Source organism: Triturus cristatus, chromosome 2_2, assembly GCF_964204655.1.
Source record: "Triturus cristatus chromosome 2_2, aTriCri1.1, whole genome shotgun sequence".
NCBI classification, from domain to species: domain Eukaryota; kingdom Metazoa; phylum Chordata; class Amphibia; order Caudata; family Salamandridae; genus Triturus; species Triturus cristatus.
The window spans coordinates 1,259,348,789-1,259,370,628 of record NC_140582.1 but is presented as its reverse complement, the minus strand read 5'-3'; the positions used below and the strand labels follow the sequence as shown (position 1 = coordinate 1,259,370,628).

Below are 21,840 nucleotides of genomic sequence, written 5' to 3'. Positions count from 1 at the left end.
CTCAGGTTAAGTACCCCTCGTGGCGCGCAGGTGCGTATCCATGAGCTCGTCAGCTCCACCGGCTCGAGGGAGCCTGAATATTAACACAAATCTAATTGGCCGCACTCTGCTCGTCCTACCAGCGTGTTACCCCAAAGCGTTGTGGTCCATGTAGTCAGCGTCGGCGGGTACGCCTCTGCCCAAGTCTTGAATGAAAGTAAGTGTTGCATTAGCCATCCCTGGACACGTGTTTCGAGGTAGTTGCCTCTCGTCAGCAGGGAGTAGGTGAGTGTATAGGGTTGCTGCGTAGACTGCCAGAAAAAGTTTGCTCAGGTAAAGTACCCCTCGTGGCGCGCAGGTGCGTATCCATGAGCTCGTCAGCTCCACCGGCTCGAGGGAGCCTGAATATTAACACAAATCTGATTGGCCGCACTCTGCTCGTCCTACCAGCGTGTTACCCCAAAGCGTTGTGGTCCATGTAGTCAGCGTCGGCGTGTACGCCTCTGCCCAAGTCTTGAATGAAAGTAAGTGTTGCGTTAGCCATCCCTGGACACGTGTTTTGAGGTAGTTTCCTCTCGTCAGCAGGGTGTAGGTGAGTGCATAGGGTTGCTGCGTAGACTGCCAGAAAAAGTTTGCTCAGGTAAAGTACCCCTCGTGGCGCGCAGGTGCGTATCCATGCGCTCGTCAGCTCCACCGGCTCGAGGGAGCCTGAATATTAACACAAATCTAATTGGCCGCACTCTGCTCGTCCAACCAGCGTGTTACCCCAAAGCGTTGTGGTCCATGTAGTCAGCGTCGGCGGGTACGCCTCTGCCCAAGTCTTGAATGAAAGTAAGTGTTGCAACCCTATACACTCACCTACTCCCTGCTGACGAGAGGCAACTACCTCGAAACACGTGTCCAGGGATGGCTAACGCAACACTTACTTTCACTCAAGACTTGGGCAGAGGCGTACCCGCCAACGCTGACTTCATGGACCACAATGCTTTGGGGTAACACGCTGGTAGGACGAGCAGTGTGCGACCAATTGGACTTTTGTTAATATTCAGGCTCCCTCGAGCCGGTGGAGCTGACGAGCTCATGGGTACGCACCTGCGCGCTACTGATGGAGCAGGGTTTTTACTTTAAAACCAAATGTCTGTTTCGTTTTCGCATGTTATAATTAAAAGTACTACTGATTAATGAATAGCTATTAAAATGTATCGTGATAAGTCTAACCAACCTTATTAACAGAAGAATTACACGTGGGAATGCTATTGCATGGCTAAAATAATAAGTGAACTAAGTTGGTGAGCAAACTGACAGAAATAGATGTTGCCTATGTGATGTTATTGTGTTTTGCGCTTAAAATTAATATACATTAATGGCATTTAATGTTGCAAATGGCTAGATAAATACATACACATAAGGGTAATAGTAGGGGAATAACACTGTATTATCATTTCCGTGCAGTAATTATGTTTTGTGTTTATTTTGCTTAAGTTGTCCATTGTGGCCTGCCATAAAATGGCCACCACCCACAGCCTGCATTTGAGTTGATGGAAAATTTTACAAGAAGGCTTCGCGCTGCTTGTGACCTTGCCTGAGCGGTGAACCGAAAAGCCATGACCATGACGACAAATCTGGGACTGATGCCAGAAAAGCCCCTGAATATGAGATGTTGCCAAAATCGAAAAACTGACTTTGTGAACTCATGATGATCCCATAAATGAGATACAAATTATCCAATAGAGACATCCGTGGACGTAACAAATTAGTTATGGAATCTTTATTTCTATTCATTTGTTGAGATGATCAATACGTGTGAATTTTCCTTAGTGTATCAAGACGACATTATTTCCGCTGTTCATCCATTTTTCATAACATGTTTGTAACACTTGGAATGTAACTTTTAGTATAAATACTAGTAGACTAGAGAGGTCTAGCGCCACTTCTTCCCGAACTGATGATCCGAGGTCCCTATGCTGATGGAGAGGACGGTGACTCTACATGACGGCAAGAAACTCTGTTTCTTCTACTGAGGACCGGTTCTGACTTAGGATCTGATATTTAGACAGAATAGGTAAATATGAGAGAAATGAATTTGCATTTAATTGGCTTTTCCTACAATTTTAGATAAACAAATATTCTGTTTGAATCTCTGTGTCGGGTGGTTATTTCCTTGTCATGTTTATTGAATTTATTTACATATTCTTTGAAATATTTTTGCCAGATTTATAAGCAGATCGGTTAGGTACAGGAAAGTGGATTTCCCCTTATACATGGCACGGATAGAGTGGTAGGATGAATGTTGGTGTAATGGGCCCCACCAGCGTATGATGTGTGTGTGTGCGTGTGACTGCGAGATCACTCCGTCCGTGGAAGTAGAGGGGATTCGGAAGCTCTGATCTGCACCAGTTTCTTGGTAGCAGAATGATGGTTAACAATTGTCTTGATCTGGTGAATTTGCGTGTACATAAGCTTATTGATTATTGATTGATGTTTGTACTAACACTGTATGTTGAAGTCATATTCAGTTTTGTGTAGTGTGTACGGCTTCTGGGACGTAGGAAGTCGGTGACAGTTCCGTAGTAGGGCAGAGGGAAGCGCTACTCTCGGAAGAGGCGGGATTGTTAGCCCTGTATGCAAACAGGGGAAAACGTGTGACAATTTAAGTTGCGCGTCGCATTGTCTGGGTTCGATGAGGTAGCATCGCCGTGTGTTGCCATTAGAAACGTATTTCCTGTGTGAAAGAAGTGTATATGATAGCGAAGGTTATCTGTGAAGTTCTAGTCTTAGGTATCAGGGATCCTTATGGCATTCCGTTAACGCTTAACACTGGGAAAGTAATAGGTACTCTCTGAGCTTGTTAGAAGGACAGAGCAGAGGTAAGCGCTGCTTTGTTAACGTGTGATATAATTCTGTAGTAGGACAGAATGTTCGCTGTTCTCGGGAAAGACAGAATTCTGTGTGAATGTATTACATTTTCTGGTGTGAAAGTGTGTGAATGAGAAGGCATTCTGGTTAATTGTGAAACTCTTAGGAGCATTCCGGAGAGAACAGTTAATTGATGCTTGTTAGAAGGGTAGAGTAGAGGGATGTGCTACTTTATCAACGGAAGTAACGATTCTGTAGTAGGGCAGAGGTAAGCGCTGCTCTCGGGAAAGACAGAATTCTCGTGGGAAAGGTCTTTTGCTGTTCTGTAGCTAGCGAAGCAGACAATGGAGATGTTTGTATGTTGTAACTAACAGACTCGTAAAGATTGAAACAAAGTCTACCGAGTAGTTTTGTAAAGGAGGGGTAGACGAGAGACAGGAGACAGGAGCAGAAGCTGCTGCAGCGACTGCTGACGTCAGGAAGACCGCGCTGTGATTGGACGGTGGGTTAGAACAGTGGAAGCATTGTGATTGGTGTGCTACTGTACGCCGCACAAGGATTGGGAGACATACAGGGTGACGTAGACTTTCCAGGATTGGTGCGTTAGTGTGAGTCGCGCTGGGATTTGTGGACTGAGACAGTGACGTAGACGCTCCAGGATTGGTGCGTTAGTGTGAGTCGCGCTGTAATTGGACAGGAGATCGTACAGTTGTAGAAAACACTAGAGGGTTGCGGAAAACAAGAAAATGTACTACCACGCTGAGGAAAAGAAGAAGAAATCCTTGTTTAGTAAAGTAAAAACATGGTTTGACAAGGATATCGTGACTAGGGAAGGACAGTTACTTCCTCCAATAAGAACCCCCGCATCCTTCATGGCTGCAAGATATGGGTATCATACCTGTATTTGGTTGGATAACTGGGTAAAATATACCAGAGAGGATGGAGTTTTAGCTTTCCCAGAGCATGGCTCATTTAATCTGGCCATAATCAGGAATTTACGGGTAAAGATGATGGGCCTAGAGCCTCGGCCTAGGCCTACACAATTTGAGGCACTAACAGAATGAGAAGATGAAGTGCATGAGCGAGAAAAGCAGAGGAGTGGAGGGAATTACAGGTACATGTTTGGGCGAAAGCATGATCGCGAAACCCATCATGACCGAATGAGAAGATGGCGTGATGCCAGTATGACGGAGGGATTATATCCTATGAGAACAGATGAAGAGTCAGAAGGGAAAAAATGTACAGAAAAAGAACATAATATAGAACCAAGGAGATATGGGGCGAATGAGTCTGAAGATGATGTCTTAGATGACATGCTCTACAAAAGACCACCCCCGTATAGACGAGAGCCAGAGGTAGGAACGGCAGTGACCCCAATGAGAGACACTCTACGGATTATTAAAACAGAAGGTACCACCCCTGGTTTGAAAAGCGGTTGTTCTCTGGTAGAAAGAGAAAGAGAAAGAGAGAGAGAAAGAGAGAGAGAAAGAGAGAGAGAAAGAGAGAGGGAAAGAGAAAGAGGAACAGAGAGAGAAAGAGAAAGAGAAAGAGAAAGGGAGAATGAAGTTGAGGATGAGAGGACTGGAGAGCTAGCAAGGACTACCTTTGAATTGACAGAGAAAATCAGGGAACTGACTAAAAATCTTGAGGCAGTTACGGTGCCTGTGACAATAGGTCCGGTTATGCCGATTTTCAACAAGCAGAGGACGGGCGAAGGTGGTTTGACGGTTCCATATGTGGGCAATAGATTGATGGTTTCTCCAGAGCAGGCAGAAATGATAGCAGAGGAACAACAGTGGAGAACGGGAGGAAATCTGTGGAGACATACCATATGTGGAGGAGAATTGAGGTTACAGACTAACTCAAGTTTGAACTCAGGATGAGTGGAAGGGAACAGAGGATCAATCCTAGAACCACAAAGGGTGTCGGAACCAGGGGGTGCAGAAAAATCTACGGGAATAACTGCTGAGGATTTGAATGATTGGCTGAAGGCTTTGCAGAAAAAGGAAAGAGAATCCCAGGGAATTGATGTAGCTAGGATATGTATGGAAATGGAGGAGCTGATTGTAGGAACAATCCCTACAGAAACACTGAAAAATTATCAGGAAGGGGAGATTTTATTTTTATGTAAAAGTATCACTTGGAGAGCAAAGAACATACATGACAGGTTGAAAGGAATAGCCAGTGAAATGGGGGTCGACATGGACAAGGTAAAAGCTTTACAAAAGCCTTACCGGGTGGATTTTACAGATAAGGACATTGAGAATCTGAACAATGCAGGCCGAACAGGGAAGATTAAAGAAATGATTTCTTTGTTGAGAAAATGGGGAGATGTGGAGAGATGGAGAGATAGATGGTATAAAAAGCGAGAGGATGCAGCAGACAGAACTTACTCAGCATTTCCCCTGAAAGAAAAAGAGAAGGCTGTGACAGCCTACCCCATGAGGGAGATACCAGGAGGTGGGTACGTACATGTCCCATGGACCAGACAGGATATTTTGTCATTTACCAATGATTTCCCTCGACTAAGGGAGAAGCCCGTCGAGTGGTATAGACAAGTCGACAGATTTGTGAAGCTGTCAAAAGTGCTATGGATCGACCTGAATAGTCTGTTTAATATAATTGTGCCAGCAGACCTGTGGGCTGAATGTAAAATAGTCATAGACTGGCCCACTAAAGAATACCCAAGAGATCCAAAGACAGGAGCTCCAGACCCGGAGGTTATGAAAAAGTACGAACAGGTTATGGCGTTCCTGAAAAATAAGATACCCCCCAAGGAAACAGACTGGGTTAAAATAGATCGAACACATAAGGAAGTGAAAGAATCAGTCCATGCTTACTATGAAAGACTAATACTGGCTTTCAAACAGTTCAGTGGAGAGGAACATCTGGGTGACAAGGATCTGAGCCATTTTGTATATAGATTTGTGTATGGCTTGCGACCTGAAATCAGTGAAATGATAAGGCAGCATACTGTTGACTGGCAGAGCAAAAAGATTGATGAGATCCTGAGACATGCAAAATACTTCAGTGATGAAATTGAGGCAAAACAAAGGAAACTGAAGGAAAAGGTAATGTGGGCACAGGTGAAAGTTGCAGAAAGGCAGGAAGCTCAGTTGGTTGAACAAGCAAATAACCTAGGAAATAAACCCAGGTTTGGTACAGGAAAAAGGAGAGGCAACATAGAGGAAGCCAAGAAAAGGTTTCCATGCCACAACTGTGGAAAATTAGGGCACTGGAAATCCGAGTGTAAGAATCCACCATCTACTAATGATGACAATCCATCATTGAATTCACAGGTGCAGAGTGAGGGGTGTGGTCAGCATCAGCAACAGCAGAAGGCTGATAACCAGCAGAATCAGGTGCCAAAACCACCCTTGCCACAGAGAAGAGGATCCCAGAAGTACAGTCAAGAGTCGGGGTTCTACGATGAAGAGCAGGTAATAAAGCCAAAACGCGCAAGCGCTGTATCTCAATATTGGATGAAGAATGAGGGAAGTGACTCTGAGGGAGAATTCTGACGGTGCCGAAGAGAGGAAGGAGAGTGCGTACTTGGCGCAACTCTAGAAATAGACCAGGCAGGACCATTTGTAGATGGGAAAATCAATGGTGAAAGTGTTACCTTTTTAGTTGACACAGGAGCTACGAGATCAACTGTCAGGTCAGCTGATATAAAGAATCTTCCTCTCTCGGATGAAGCAATCCAAGTAGTTGGGGTGTCCAATACACAGATCAAAACTCATCTTACTGAACCAGTAATGGTTAGAATAGGGAAATTTTCAGAAATGCACCGATTTGTGGTGTGTGATACTAGTCCTGTGAACTTGCTAGGTAGGGACCTGCTGTGCAAAATGAATTGCACTATTTTCTGTACTCCAGATGGAATAACCTTTGAAACACCAGATGAGGATGTCCTATACAGGATGACAATGGATAACCGGGAATGTGAGGCTTTGGGAACATATGCTGTGTTTAATCCAGATGCATTGCCCCCAGAATTAAAACAGACAGTGAAAGCAGCGGTCTGGGATTTCACTGGAGAAGATGTGGGTCTGATGAGAAATGTAGGTCCAGTAAAAATTTCCGTAAAAGAGGGAGTGATTTACCCAAACATTCCACAATACAGATTGACACCTGAAATAATCGAAGGAATAACACCCATAATTGAGTAAATGATTCAGCAGGGGGTGTTAAGGGAAATACTGAGCAGCCCATGTAATTCACCAATAATGGGACTGAAGAAACCCAATGGAAAGTTCAGAATAGTACAGGATTTGAGGAAAATTAATAAGATTGTTGTGTCATGCTGTCCCATTGTGCCAAATCCATCAGTGATTTTGCATCAGATTCCCCATGATGCAGAATGGTATACAGTAATCGATTTGTGCTATGCTTTCTTTTCAATCCCGTTGCATCATGACAGCCAGCCGATTTTTTCATTTAGATTTGGAGAGAGGATTTTGGCATGGTGCCGAATCCCACAGGGGTATACAGAGAGCCCCTCGATATTTAATCAACTGCTAAAGAAATCTCTGGAGAGCCTAACAATGCCTTAAAATTCAGTTTTGGTCCAATACATTGATGACCTGCTTGTGGCATCAAAAACACGTGAAGCCTGTGAAGTAGACACCATTGCTTTACTGAATCACTTGGCAGATGGAGGATTAAAAGTATCTCCAGCCAAACTGCAGTTCTGTAAGAAAGAAGTCCAGTATTTGGGGCATAATATTGAGAAAGGCCTGAGAAAAGTAACCATTGACAGGATTAAAATTATCAGAGGGATGAGAGCTCCAATGACACAAAGAGAAGTAAGAATGTTCCTGGGAATGGTTGGTTAATGTCGTCAGTGGATAAGTAACTTTTCCCTGATTGCCAAGCCACTGATCAAATTGACAAAAAGTGAGGTGAAAGACCCATTGGAATTAAACCCAGAACAGATGGCAGCATTTAAGGAGCTAAAGAACAGGCTATGTGAAGCTCCTGCCCTAGGAATGCCAGATTATGAAAAGGAATTTGAGCTGTACTGTAGTGAGAAAAATGGATGTGCACTTTCAGTGTTAATCCAGAAACATGGACGTCTGAGAAGGCCAATTGCTTACTTCTCAGCAACACTTGACCCAGTAGCTGTAGGTTTACCAGGTTGCCTGAAAGCAGTAGCTGCTACATGCAAAAGTCTGGAACAAAGTGAGGGAATCATAATGGGATACCCTGTTCGGGTATTCGTACCTCATGATGTGGCAATCCTTTTAACAAGGAGCCGGACCCAGTTCATGTCTCATAGTCGGCTGACTAAATATGAGAAAGTCATTCTTGGTGCAACAAATGTGAGCCTGGAGAGATGTGTGAATGTGAATCCAGCGACACTGTTGCCCGATGCTGAATGTGTGGAAGTGAGGAATGAGGTTGATCATGACTGTCTGGATGTGCTTGATTACTGTACGAAACCAAGGCCGGACATAAGAGATTTGCCACTGCCTGAGAGTGATCATGTGTTGTTTGTGGATGGATCTTGCCTGAGAACAGATGAAGGAACACTGAGTGCTGCATGTGCTGTGTGTACAGTTTCAAAAGTTGTGGAAGCATCACCTTTGAAGGGAGTTAAATCCGCTCAGGTGGCAGAATTGGTGGCACTAACAAAAGCCTGCAAGATTGGAAGAAATGTGAGAGTGACTGTGATGACTGACAGCCAGTATAGCTTCGGAGTTGTCCATGATTTTGGCCAGCTATGGCTACAAAGAGGTTTCCTGACCTCAAGTGGAACTCCCATAAAGAATGCTGAAGTGGTTGGAAAATTGCTAGAGGCGATACAGCTGCCTAAAGAACTAGCAGTCGTGAAATGTGCTGCTCATGGTCAAGGTGATGATTATGTCACCGTTGGTAACAAATTTGCCAATGATATTGCACAATATTGTGCGAGGAATAATCATTCTATTAATCGGAGCAAAGAAAAAGAAATGTCTTCTTGTTCCTTAATGTTTACTAACGAAGTGGGAACATGGGAGGAAGTGAAGCAGTTGCAGGATGAGGCAGGAGATGAGGAAATGAAAGATTGGGTGAAAGCAGGTTGTGCACCAAGAGAAAAAGATCATGTGTGGGTCTATAGGGATGGAAGACCAGTCATTCCCCATAGCCTATTGTCAACAATGGAAAGGCTGTATCATGGCCAAGGACACCTGGGGAGGGATGCTATGATAAGGGCTTTTAAACAGACCTGGTATAGTCCAAAATTCAGGCTGATAGCATAAAGTCTCTGTCAGAGATGTCTGATATGTCAGCAATTCAATCCTGGAAAGAAAACAGTGGTGAGCCTAGGAACCATAGGCAGGGAAGGAGGACCCTTCACAAGAATGCAGATAGACTTCATTGAAATGCCCCAAGTTAACAGATTGAGGCTTGTCCTGGTGGTGGTCTGTTTGTTCTCCAGGTGGGTGGAAGCCTATCCAACAAGAAGAAATGATGGGATAACAGTGGCTAAGTTACTGTTAAGAGAGTTTATCCCAAGGTATGGGTTCCCAGTAACCATTGAATCAGACAGAGGGGGACATTTCTATAATGAAATCATGGGTCTAATTTGTGAAGCATTGAGTGTACAGCAGAAGTTACATTGTGCTTACCGACCAGAGGCTTCTGGTGTGGTTGAACAAATGAATGGTACTATCAAAAACAGAATTGGCAAAATGTGCCTAGCCACAAGAATGAAATGGCCCGATGTCTTGCCTCTAGTCCTGATGACCATTAGGTCTACTCCAGACAGAACAACAGGTTTGAGTCCACATGAAATTATCATGGGACGTGCTATGAGACATGCATTTGTACCAGTCAACTAGTTGATGACAATAACTGATGACATGATTTTGGATTACTGTAAGGGCCTGGCTGACGCAGTTCATTCTGTGTTTCACCAGGTTGTAGAAGACGCCACCACACTTGAAAAGAAACCAGCCCATGATCTGAGCCCAGGGGACTGGGTAAGAATAAAAGTCCACAGAAGAAGGAATTGCCTGGTTCCAAGGTGGGGAAGGCCAAGACAAGTCATTCTGACCACAACAACTGCAGTAAAGTGTGCTGGAGTGAAAAACTGGATACATGCAAGTCACACATTGAGAGTTCCAAATCCAAGAGACGGCACTGGAAAAGAATACTTTGAAGAATCAGATTCCAGTGATGATGCAGACAGTGAGGCAGTAAGGAGGAAAAAGAATCCTGAAAGTGGGGAAAGTGAGTCAAGAGAAATCTTCATCCCACCAGAAGAAGTTCTAAAGAGAACAGTGCAAGCTCCTGAGACAAGTCCAGAATCAGAAGAAGTGCCTGAAGTTCCAACTGACAGTGACAAACACAAAAAGAAAGGAAGAAAAGAAAAGAATATCCCAACAGAGGTAACACCTGAATCAGATGAGATAATTGAGCAAGATCCACCTGAGATAATTCCTGAAAAAGAAGGGTCAGGAAAGGACAGAGATGGACAGATTGCGGAAAAACCCCGAGGAGGTGTAGGGAACATCAACAACAAGCTAGGTGAAGGGACAAGTAGACAACAAGAAGATTGCGTGTCAGAGACCCGAGGAGGGACAGAAGTAGGGAAATCTCAAGTGGTGGAAAAAGAGGCTGTTGGAGAAAAGGAAGCAGTTGGAAAAGAGAAAACTGTTGATGAACAAGAAGCAACTGAGACAGAATCTGATGAAAGTGAAAATGAGATACATGAAGGACGAGTTCTGAGAAAGAGAACTTGGATTGGAGAAAGAAACAATAAAGAAGGAAGACAAAAGAGAAATGCTAAAGGAGATCTTTGGCCTAACAAGATAAAGAGACTGAGGTATAGACTGACACGAGTTAACTCTTCGAAAGCTGAACAAGTGAACGAAGTGTCAAGTCAAAATCCAAAGAAGGAAGAAGAAACAAAGTTATCTGAAGGAACTAAAAGAATCAGAAAACCAAACCAGAAGTATAAGTCACCAGAAGGGGAACAGCCATTACAACACGGTTTTTACCACGCGCAGCTTTTACATTGCATGCGTTACGACGCATGCGATGTTACAACGCAATGCCATTACAACGCAAGTCTTAACATCGACTTGCGCTAGATGCCGTGCTAACATTACAAATAGTGTAGTTTACTATCCCAACACCTTCCCTACTGTTACATGGACTGGAGTTGGAATAGTAAATTACACTTTTATAATGTTAACACGCCCTCTAGTGCAAGTCGATGTAAAGACTTGCGTTGTAATGGCATAGCGTTGTAACATCGCATGCGTTGTAACGCATGCGATGTAACTGCACGCGTTGTAATGACACGCGTTGTAATGTCATACATCCGTCACCAGAATGGACGTATGTGGCACTGCCTGAACAAGGAGAAGAGGCAGATAGTCAAGGGAGTCCAGAGGAGGCTTTGCTGAAAGTGGTTGCTGAAGAAGAAGCTGTAGGAATCCTGAGAGTTATCTTGTCCCACATTGGAGAAGAGACGGATGTTCAGGACCTGATACAGTTTGATGATGATGAAGAAACAGTGAAAAGTGATGAAAATCCAAATTGAATAGATTCAAAAGAAGAAAGTGAAGAAGTAAAATTAAGAACTAATAGATTGTAATATTCTGGTGGGTACTTGCTGGCCTGAAGAGTTCGGTAGTGGAGTAGAAGAGGCGAAGTCAAAAGACACGGTCAAATTAACAAGATGGCTAACACTGAGAATAATCAAAGTAGATGTACCTTCTTAAAAAGATGGTGCAAGATGTGCTGCTGCTGTACAGGATTGGTAATGCTGCTTTGGAGCGTGCTTGCTCTACTGATCTCTTTTAGAGTAACAATAGACACTTTAGAAGGACATACTGAGAACAGAACTAACATAGGAAAGAATACACAGAAAATAGTTCCAACTAGAACTAGCAATGTACATATTCATAAAGATAGGTCAATTAATGATTTTTCTAGCAATGTTTTTTCAAAATTGTTGTATGAATACGTAAAGACAATGGAAGTAAGGGATTGCTAGGTTTGCATGCAATTACCTGCCTCTGTTTCGGAAGGAGTGACTTATCATCATCTTCCGGCTACGTATGGAATTTCATGTAGTGTACTGATTAGTATATTTTATCAATTAGGGAAATTAGATTATAATATGTCTAACATAGTAATATTCTTGGGCAACTGCCTATGAATAAAGACTGAATCCTGCTAAAGAAGCTAACACTTTAGGTGAGATTTTTATAGAAACTAAAGAATTAACCTTAGAATATGTTTTTAAGAACAATTTAACTTGCAGTTAGAAAGGAGAAGAGAAGAATTTTCTAGACATGGTTGAGAGAAGAAGGTTGAACATGCACAAGAAAGCAGAAGGGTATAAAATGAGTGAAACAATGTGGGACACTGAGAAAGAGAAGGAATTGAAAGATGGAGCCAGTCCAACTATGGCTATAGATGCCCCACAGAAAGGAAAATTGTGCATTACCAGAAAGAGATCCCAGTATGATTATTATTTCATAGGGACTAGTGAGTGCCATGATACATACTTTATTGCAACCGGATGGGGTTTTAGAGGAGGAGAAGATCCCGTGTTTCCGGGAGTGTATTATATTTGTGGGAACAAGGCTTATTACCGTTTGCCTGACCATTGGTTTGGCACATGCTATGTTGGCCTGGTCTTTCCAAAGATTTTTCACATGTATAGAGTGGACAATGCTGAACAAACTAATCCATTAACACGCTATAGAAGAGAAACATGGACAGAAATTGTAGGAGATATTTTTGGAGCTTTAATACCAGCAGTGGGAATTTCTTTGAATACCTTTGGCATTCGGAAGCTGTCAACAGTAGTGGATCGCTTGTCAGCAAGCACCGCTGAAGGCTTTCTTTTGGTAAATACTGAAATGGTTGCTTTACGCGCTATGGCAATGCAAAATCGATTTGCCCTTGACATTCTTTTGGCAAAAGAGGGTGGAGTCTGTGGAATGCTGAAAGTTCAACATTGTTGCACTTACATTCCTGACGAAAGCAAAGATCTAAAAGTCTATATAAAAAATATTACTGATTTGCATGAATAATTAGTACCACTGGAAGCTGAAAGTATCTGGACTAAAATGGCTAATAAGATGATTGCTATTAAGAACTTTATAGCTAAAATAGGTAGTACCATTTTTGGTAAGATATTATTTCCATTAACATGTGTAATTGTTGCATTATTGATTCTTAGACTAGGGTGTATGTGTTGTAGATATAGAAGAAATAAAAAGAAAATTATAAAGCAAGAAAATGTTAAAAAGAGACAAAAGAAACCAGAAAGAGATCTACAAGAAATAGAATTAGAAGAGCTAAGAGAAAGCATGTATATAGAAACTAAAAAGATGGATGAGATGGAGACAAGGGTTTAAAACAAACAAGAAGACATTTTGAATTTCTTCCAAAAGGGGAAACTAAATTGATTTTTGGGTTTTGATTTTTGTGATGATAAAATATCACCAAGGGGGGATTGATGGAGCAGGGTTTTTACTTTAAAACCAAATATCTGTGTCGTTTTCGCATGTTATAATTAAAAGTACTACTGATTAATTAATAACTATTAAAATGTATCGTGATAGGTCTAACCAACCGTATTAACAGAAGAATTACACGTGGGAATGCTATTGCATGGCTAAAATAATAAGTGAACTAAGTTGGTGAGCAAACTGACAGAAATAGATGTTGCCTATGTGATGTTATTGTGTTTTGCGCTTAAAATTAATATACATTAATGGCATTTAATGTTGCAAATGGATTGATAAATACATACACATAAGGGTATTAGTAGGGGAATAACACTGTATAATCATTTCCGTGCAGTAATTATGTTTTGTGTTTATTTTGCTTAAGTTGTCCATTGTGGCCTGCCATAAAATGGCCACCACCCGCAGCCTGCATTTGAGTTGATGGAAAATTTTACAAGAAGGCTTCGCGCTGCTTGTGACCTTGCCTGAGCGGTGAACCGAAAAGCCATGACCATGACGACAAATCTGGGACTGATGCCAGAAAAGCCCCTGAATATGAGATGTTGCCAAAATCGAAAAACTGACTTTGTGAACTCATGATGATCCCATAAATGAGATACAAATTATCCAATAGAGACATCCGTGGAAGTAACAAATTAGTTATGGAATCTTTATTTCTATTCATTTGTTGAGATGATCAATACGTGTGAATATTCTTTAGTGTATCAGGACGACATTATTTCCGCTGTTCATCCATTTTTCATAACATGTTTGTAACATTTGGAATGTAACTTTTAGTATAAATACTAGTAGACTAGAGAGGTCTAGCGCCACTTCTTCCCGAACTGATGATCCGAGGTCCCTATGCTGACGGAGAGGACGGTGACTCTACATGACGGCAAGAAACTCTGTTTCTTCTACTGAGGACCGGTTCTGACTTAGGATCTGACATTTAGACAGAATAGGTAAATATGAGAGAAATGAATTTGCATTTAATTGGCTTTTCTTACAATTTTAGATAAACAAATATTCTGTTTGAATCTCTGTGTCGGGTGGTTATTTCCTTGTCATGTTTATTGAATTTATTTACATATTCTTTGAAATATTTTCGCCAGATTTATAAGCAACTAGTTGGTCGCATTGACCTCAAGGTATATGCAGATCGGTTAGGTACAGGAAAGTGGATTTCCCCTTATACATGGCACGGATAGAGTGGTAGGATGAATGTTGGTGTAATGGGCCCCACCAGCGTATGATGTGTGTGTGTGCGTGTGACTGCGAGATCACTCCGTCCGTGGAAGTAGAGGGGATTCGGAAGCTCTGATCTGCACCACTACGAGGGGTACTTTACCTGAGAGAACTTTTTTTAGCAGCCTACACAGCAACCCTATACACTCACCTACTCCCTGCTGACGAGAGGCAACTACCTCGAAACACGTGTCCAGGGATGGCTAACGCAACACTTACTTTCACTCAAGACTTGGGCAGAGGCGTACCCGCCGACGCTGACTTCTTGGACCACAATGCTTTGGGGTAACACGCTGGTAGGACGAGCAGTGTGCGACCAATTGGACTTTTGTTAATATTCAGGCTCCCTCGAGCCGGTGGAGCTGACGAGCTCATGGTTACGCACCGGCGCGCTACGAGGGGTACTTTACCTGAGAGAACTTTTTTTAGCAGCCTCCACAGCAACCCTATACACTCACCTACTCCCTGCTGACGAGAGGCAACTACCTCGAAACACGTGTCCAGGGATGGCTAACGCAACACTTACTTTCACTCAAGACTTGGGCCGAGGCGTACCCGCCGACGCTGACTTCATGGACCACAATGCTTTGGGGTAACACGCTGGTAGGACGAGCAGTGTGCGACCAATTGGACTTTTGTTAATATTCAAGCTCCCTCGAGCCGGTGGAGCTGACGAGCTCATGGTTACGCACCTGCGCGCTACGAGGGGTACTTTACCTGAGAGAACTTTTTTTAGCAGCCTACACAGCAACCCTACACACTCACCTACTCCCTGCTGACGAGAGGCAACTACCTCGAAACACGTGTCCAGGGATGGCTAACACAACACTTACTTTCACTCAAGACTTGGGCAGAGGCGTACCCGCCGACGCTGACTTCATGGACCACAATGCTTTGGGGTAACACGCTGGTAGGACGAGCAATGTGCGATCAATTGGACTTTTGGTAATATTCAGGCTCCCTCGAGCCGGTGGAGCTGACGAGCTCATGGTTACACACCTGCGCGCTGCGAGGGGTACTTTACCTGAGAGAACTTTTTTTAGCAGCCAACACAGCAACCATATACACTCACCTACTTCCTGCTGACGAGAGGCAACTACCTCGAAACACATGTCCAGGGATGGCTAACGCAACACTTACTTTCACTCAAGACTTGGGCAGAGGCGTACCCGCCGACGCTGACTTCATGGACCACAATGCTTTGGGGTAACACGCTGGTAGGACGAGCAGTGTGCGACCAATTGGACTTTTGTTAATATTCAGGCTCCCTCGAGCCGGTGGAGCTGACGAGCTCATGGTTACGCACCTGCGCGCTAAGAGGGGTACTTTACCTGAGAGAACTTTTTTTAGCAGCCTACACAGCAACCCGATACACTCACCTACTTCCTGCTGACGAGAGGCAACTACCTCGAAACACGTGTCCAGGGATGGCTAACGCAACACTTACTTTCACTCAAGACTTGGGCAGAGGCGTACCCGCCAACGCTGACTTCATGGACCACAATGCTTTGGGGTAACACGCTGGTAGGACGAGCAGTGTGCGACCAATTGGACTTTTGTTAATATTCAGGCTCCCTCGAGCCGGTGGAGCTGACGAGCTCATGGTTACGCACCTGCACGCTACGAGGGGTACTTTACCTGAGAGAACTTTTTTTAGCAGCCTACACAGCAACCCTATACACTCACCTACTCCCTGCTGACGAGAGGCAACTACCTCGAAACACGTGTCCAGGGATGGCTAACGCAACACTTACTTTCACTCAAGACTTGGGCAGAGGCGTACCCGCCGATGCTGACTTCATGGACCACAATGCTTTGGGGTAACACGCTGGTAGGACGAGCAGTGTGCGACCAATTGGACTTTTGTTGATATTCAGGCTCCCTTGAGCCGGTGGAGCTGACGAGCTCATGGTTACGCACCTGCGCGCTTATAGGGGTACTTTACCTGAGAGAACTTTTTTTAGCAGCCTACACAGCAACCCTATACACTCACCTACTCCCTGCTGACGAGAGGCAACTACCTCGAAACACGTGTCCAGGGATGGCTAACGCAACACTTACTTTCACTCAAGACTTGGGCAGAGGCTTACCCGCCGACGCTGACTTCATGGACCACAATGCTTTGGGGTAACACGCTGGTAGGACGAGCAGTGTGCGACCAATTGGACTTTTGTTAATATTCAGGCTCCCTCGAGCCGGTGGAGCTGACGAGCTCATGGTTATGCACCTGCACGCTACGAGGGGTACTTTACCTGAGAGAACTGTTTTTTAGCAGCCTACACAGCAACCCTATACATTCACCTACTCCCTGCTGACGAGAGGCAACTACCTCAAAACACATGTCCAGGGATGGCTAACGCAACACTTACTTTCACTCAAGACTTGGGCAGAGGCATACCCGCCGACGCTGACTTCATGGACCACAATGCTTTGGGGTAACATGCTGGTAGGACGAGCAGTGTGCGACCAATTGGACTTTTGTTAATATTCAGGCTCCCTCGAGCCGGTGGAGCTGACGAGCTCATGGTTACGCACCTGCGCGCTACGAGGGGTACTTTACCTGAGAGAACTTTTTTTAGCAGCCTACACAGCAACCCTATACACTCACCTACTCCCTGCTGACGAGAGGCAACTACCTCGAAACACGTGTCCAGGGATGGCTAACGCAACACTTACTTTCACTCAAGACTTGGGCAGAGGCGTACCCGCCGACGCTGACTTCATGGACCACAATGCTTTGGGGTAACACGCTGGTAGGACGAGCAGTGTGCGACCAATTGGACTTTTGGGACTTGGACAGGTGTTTACCCTTGGGTCAAATGATCAATGGCCACAGTTAATGTAGTCTTTCCTCAAATCTGACCTTCCGGCCCAAAAGCGGAACTTCCAGCCCGTAAGCGGACTTTCCGGCCTGTAGCAGGATTTTCCGGCCCATAAGCGGACTTTCCGCTCCGGGTGCGGAACTCCCGCTCCGGGTGCGGAAATTCCGGCCCGAGTGCAGACGTAAGTTAAGTAGTCGTAAATCCATTCTGTGAATAGCAAAAGTAGTAAGTTCATTCTGTGAATACCAGAAGTAGTAGGTGCATTCTGTGAATACCAGAATGGTAGTAAGTTTAGGATTTTGTCTTAAGTTAGTTCTGTGAATCGGGCCCACTATCTCTATTATGTTTTAGCAGCACTAGCTCTATCATGTTTTATCAGCACTGGCTCTATTATGTTTCAGCAACACTGGTTCTATATTGTTTTAGCAGCACTAGCTCTATTATGTTTTAGCAGCACTAGCTCTAGTATGTTTTAGCAGTAGCTGTATTATGTTTTAGCAACACTATCTCTATTATGTTTTAGCAGCACTAGCTCTATCATGTTTTATCAGCACTGGCTGTATTATGTTTCAGCAGCACTGGCTCTATATTGTTTTAGCAGCACTGGCTATATTATGTTTTAGCAGGACTAGATGTATTATGTTTTAGCAGCTCTAAATGTATTATATTTTAGCAGCACCGGCTCTATTGTGTTTTAGCAGCACCGGCTCTATTATGTTTTAGCAGCATTAGCTCTATTATGTTTCAGCAGCACTGGCTCTATTATGTTTTAGCAGCACTAGCTCTATTATGTTTCAGCAGCACTATCTCCATTATGTTTTATCAGCACTGCCTCTATTATGTTTTAGCAGCACTGACTCTATTGTGTTTTAGCAGCACTGGCTCTATTGTGTTTTAGCAGCACTATCTTTATGTTTCATACCTGAACTCCTGCTTACAAACTTGAATGACGAGCACGTGTAAACCATTCCAAGAGTTTTGCTTATGTTTCTGAATTGGAATTGTTTTTGAAAATGGCCTGGTTGGCAGTCTTGTACATGTAACTGCACATATTAAATTTGCAATAATTATGAAAAGTATTTTCCTTGCGTTAATGAATAAGTTATAAGAGTGGGAACATCAGATGTAAAAAGACTGAGCGTGGCCAAAGTGCCGGGCGGTACATAATTCCAGGGGTTACTGGTCTTTCCAATGCTCTGTTGGAAATATTCCATTTCAAGCTTGGACACTGCTTTTACGCGATGGAGGTTCTACCTCATTGAATTAGGCACTTATATAAAACATGCACAATCCTGGCACCTATGGAACGCTACAAAGCTATGAGGACCGGCAACTATGAACCAATCGCCATCACCCAATGACAATATCTGTCCAAAAACACACCATACACGGCTGGACCTCTTCTTCCATTGAGCGTTCAGATACTAAATGGACCCGAATCATAAAGATTTTGCTTCGTGTGCGTGATTGTCCTTGTAGCAGGTACTCTTGACTTACTTCTGTATTGCAAGGGCCAGTCAGGCTCACTCATGGCTTAGACAACAATAAGCCATAAGTGCTCTTACCCATAGCAATTAAAGCAACCATATGATATTTAGGAGGTTTGCTCACTGCCTTTTTTTGAAGAACAGTAAAATCTAGATTAACCATTATGGCTTGACGCCATAAATACTCACCCAGCCCAGCTGTGCAAACACCAGCTGTGCAAGGGCTATAGCTGCACCGAGACTAATCCATGACAGCTTAAAAACAGTCTAAAGCTTTACCAATGCTCACTTGTTCCTCTTGAACACTGTAACCAGCACGTCTCCTCCCAAATCTCTGTTTCCAATTCTCACTATCCGCTACCATTGTGGGTTAAAAAAAAAAACAGCTGAAAAAATCTGTTTCGTTTCGCTATTGAAATAAAAGCAAACACGTCTCCATGGGCAGAGATGGCGATGTTTCGGATCATAAGCTCAGTCTCCGTGGGTTTATTGGGCGCTTCGATCCTGTGTTGAAATGTAAATTTACCGGGTATCTTCTGGCCACAGGAGGCTGTTTCTCTCACACGTCGGCTACACCAAACAAATCGTATTACTCCGGACATTACAAAAGCAAATGAGGTAATACTGACATACTTAAGGTATATTTTTGAAAATGCACATTCCCCTCTGCGTTTCTGGATTTTAATAAAAGAGGTGTGTGGTACTTAATATCGACCTAGAAAGGATGAGGGGTTGACTCATCAAACCGGTGGCCATTTGAATCAGTCCACAGCACATAATAGAAGCCCATAACACCTTTAGGGTCACCTCTGTGGGGAATGTTCCTTCTTAGAGACACACCCATTAAAAAATATGGGGGCATATCAACAAGGGCTTTATCTCTGCTTTTTTGGCTTTAAAAGCCATAAAAGCAGAGATAAAACTAGCACCCTATCAACAACAGGGTGCTAACACGCAAATTTGCATGTTAGCACCCTTTTACTCTACGCTTCCCCTTGCATCTCTAATGAGATGCAAAGGAGGCGTTCCAGAGTAAAATAATAGGAGAAATGTCTCTAAGCGACATTTCTCCTATTATCAAGAATGTCGCTAACCCTGTTAGAGACAAAAAAAGCAGCGCTAACCGCGGTTAACGCTGCTTTTTTACGTCTGGTATTTTTCTGACTTAGCCATGATATCCTATGGAAGGAGGATATCATGGCTAAGTTTGCCTGTCCCTATCAACAAGGTAACGTGTGATTATCGCTGGGTTTCCAGCGATAATCTCACGTTAGCCTGTTAGCGTGTAGATTTTTATTGCTATTGAGATAAGCGTTGCTAATAGCACGCTATCCCAGCGATAAAAATTCACGCTAGCCGGCGATAATTATTCTCATGCTAAGAGCGCTGAGCGATAATTATCGCCGGTTGTTGTTGATATGCCCCATGGTTACCAAACACATATTGAGGGAAGTAACTAGTGGCTGAATTTTGATAAAAGGGGAGGGGGGTGATGTAAATGGCAAACGTTGAAAGAAAATTCGGGTGCAGGAGAAAAGCATCAATCCTGTAAGACTGCATGAATCCACAAGAAAGCACCAGAGTCGACCGACCACGAAACATGATAACATACGGGCTCCGTTCAAGTGCAAAGTCTCTTATTTTAGCATGTCCCACACCAAAGATAAAGACTTGTCCTGAGCAGGGAAATTATTATTTTGGGGGACGTCATGTCATTTAGACAGACATCTCTGGATACTTTGGAATATGTAATACCAGCCTTCCAGTTGAATGCGCATCTTGGTGACTTTGACTTTGGTTTTGACGAAGATAGCATTTGAAGGCATATTAAACAAAGATCAGGAAGAGAGAGTTTTAACTGCACATTCTCCTCACTTTATAAAATATTAAGATGTGCAATAATTCTCCACTAGGTGGCGCTTCATATCTAAATTCATATCTAAAGCACATGTCCCTGCACATAAAATCCCACAAGATTAATACATTTATTTCATGTTGGCTTGTATTTTCAAAAAAGTCAGTAAAATGGAAAAAAAATTCACATTTACAACATTAGACTGCTTCTGTACCAGGCAACATTAGAAGCATAGGGGCTTTTTTATGAGCCCTTCGTCACTTTTGCGCCGCCGGTGCGTCACTTTTTGAGATGCACCAGCGGCGTAAATAATGCGCCATGTTGCGTCTTAATTGCAAACCCCTGCGCCACATTATACCTGCACCAGGTATAATGTATTCAGGCAGGGCATTCTGATGCAGTAAGCCTCGTAGAAGTGATGCAGTGAAATCTATGAGATTCCACTGCGCCACTTCTAGGACGCAGATGCGTCAATATCTTACGCCTGCCTCACAGCAGGCGTAAGACTGACGCAGGCACATTTGCTTCATAAAAATCACAAATAAATAAAGAAGCATCTCTGAGGTGCTGTGGGAAACCATTTACTATCCTTATACCTAAACCCAAAGAGATGTGTGGAGTACAGTGCACTTGTAAATATGTGATTGTAATATCATTATGCAGTTCAAATGTGTAAATCCCTGATTAATGTACACAATTGGATAGTTTCCCAATTAATGTACATTGTTTTCTTGTTAAACAGCTAGGTCAACCCCCTGCTTGGTACAGAATGAACACAGAAGTGAGAAATGACCTTTGACCTGTGATATCTAGGCTGCTTACCTCTGTGGCCGTCACAAATGCCTTGTGTGGCTGCTGGTTCAGCAGGTGCTGCTCTGGGAGAGCAGGGACAGGATCTTTCATACTCCCACTGTGTACATAATTCAGTTTACAGAAGGGGGGGTCATACTTTAAGGAGTGAACACAAATCCTTGCTCCTCTGCCTCTCTGAGGGCGAGGTCATCATCAGATAGATACTGCCAGCCAGAACAAACAAAAATGCTCCAGCACCTTGTTCTTTCTCCAATGTCATTTTAACATTTGTGCAGCACAGACATGAACTGATTCCAACATACTTTATTTGCATTGCATCA

The 21,840-nt window shown here is 43.5% G+C and overlaps 1 protein-coding gene across 1 annotated transcript in view; it reads right to left on the bottom strand.

Moving 5' to 3' along the window:
- LOC146863552 (CD5 antigen-like) overlaps positions 1-21,574 on the bottom strand; it is a 1,073,239-nt gene extending 1,051,665 nt beyond the window's left edge. The window contains exon 1 of the mRNA XM_085643018.1: positions 21,530-21,574. The gene's annotated coding sequence lies outside the window, so the exon portion shown is untranslated. The remainder of the gene's footprint in view (positions 1-21,529) is intronic.
- Positions 21,575-21,840: the final 266 nt, after the last annotated feature.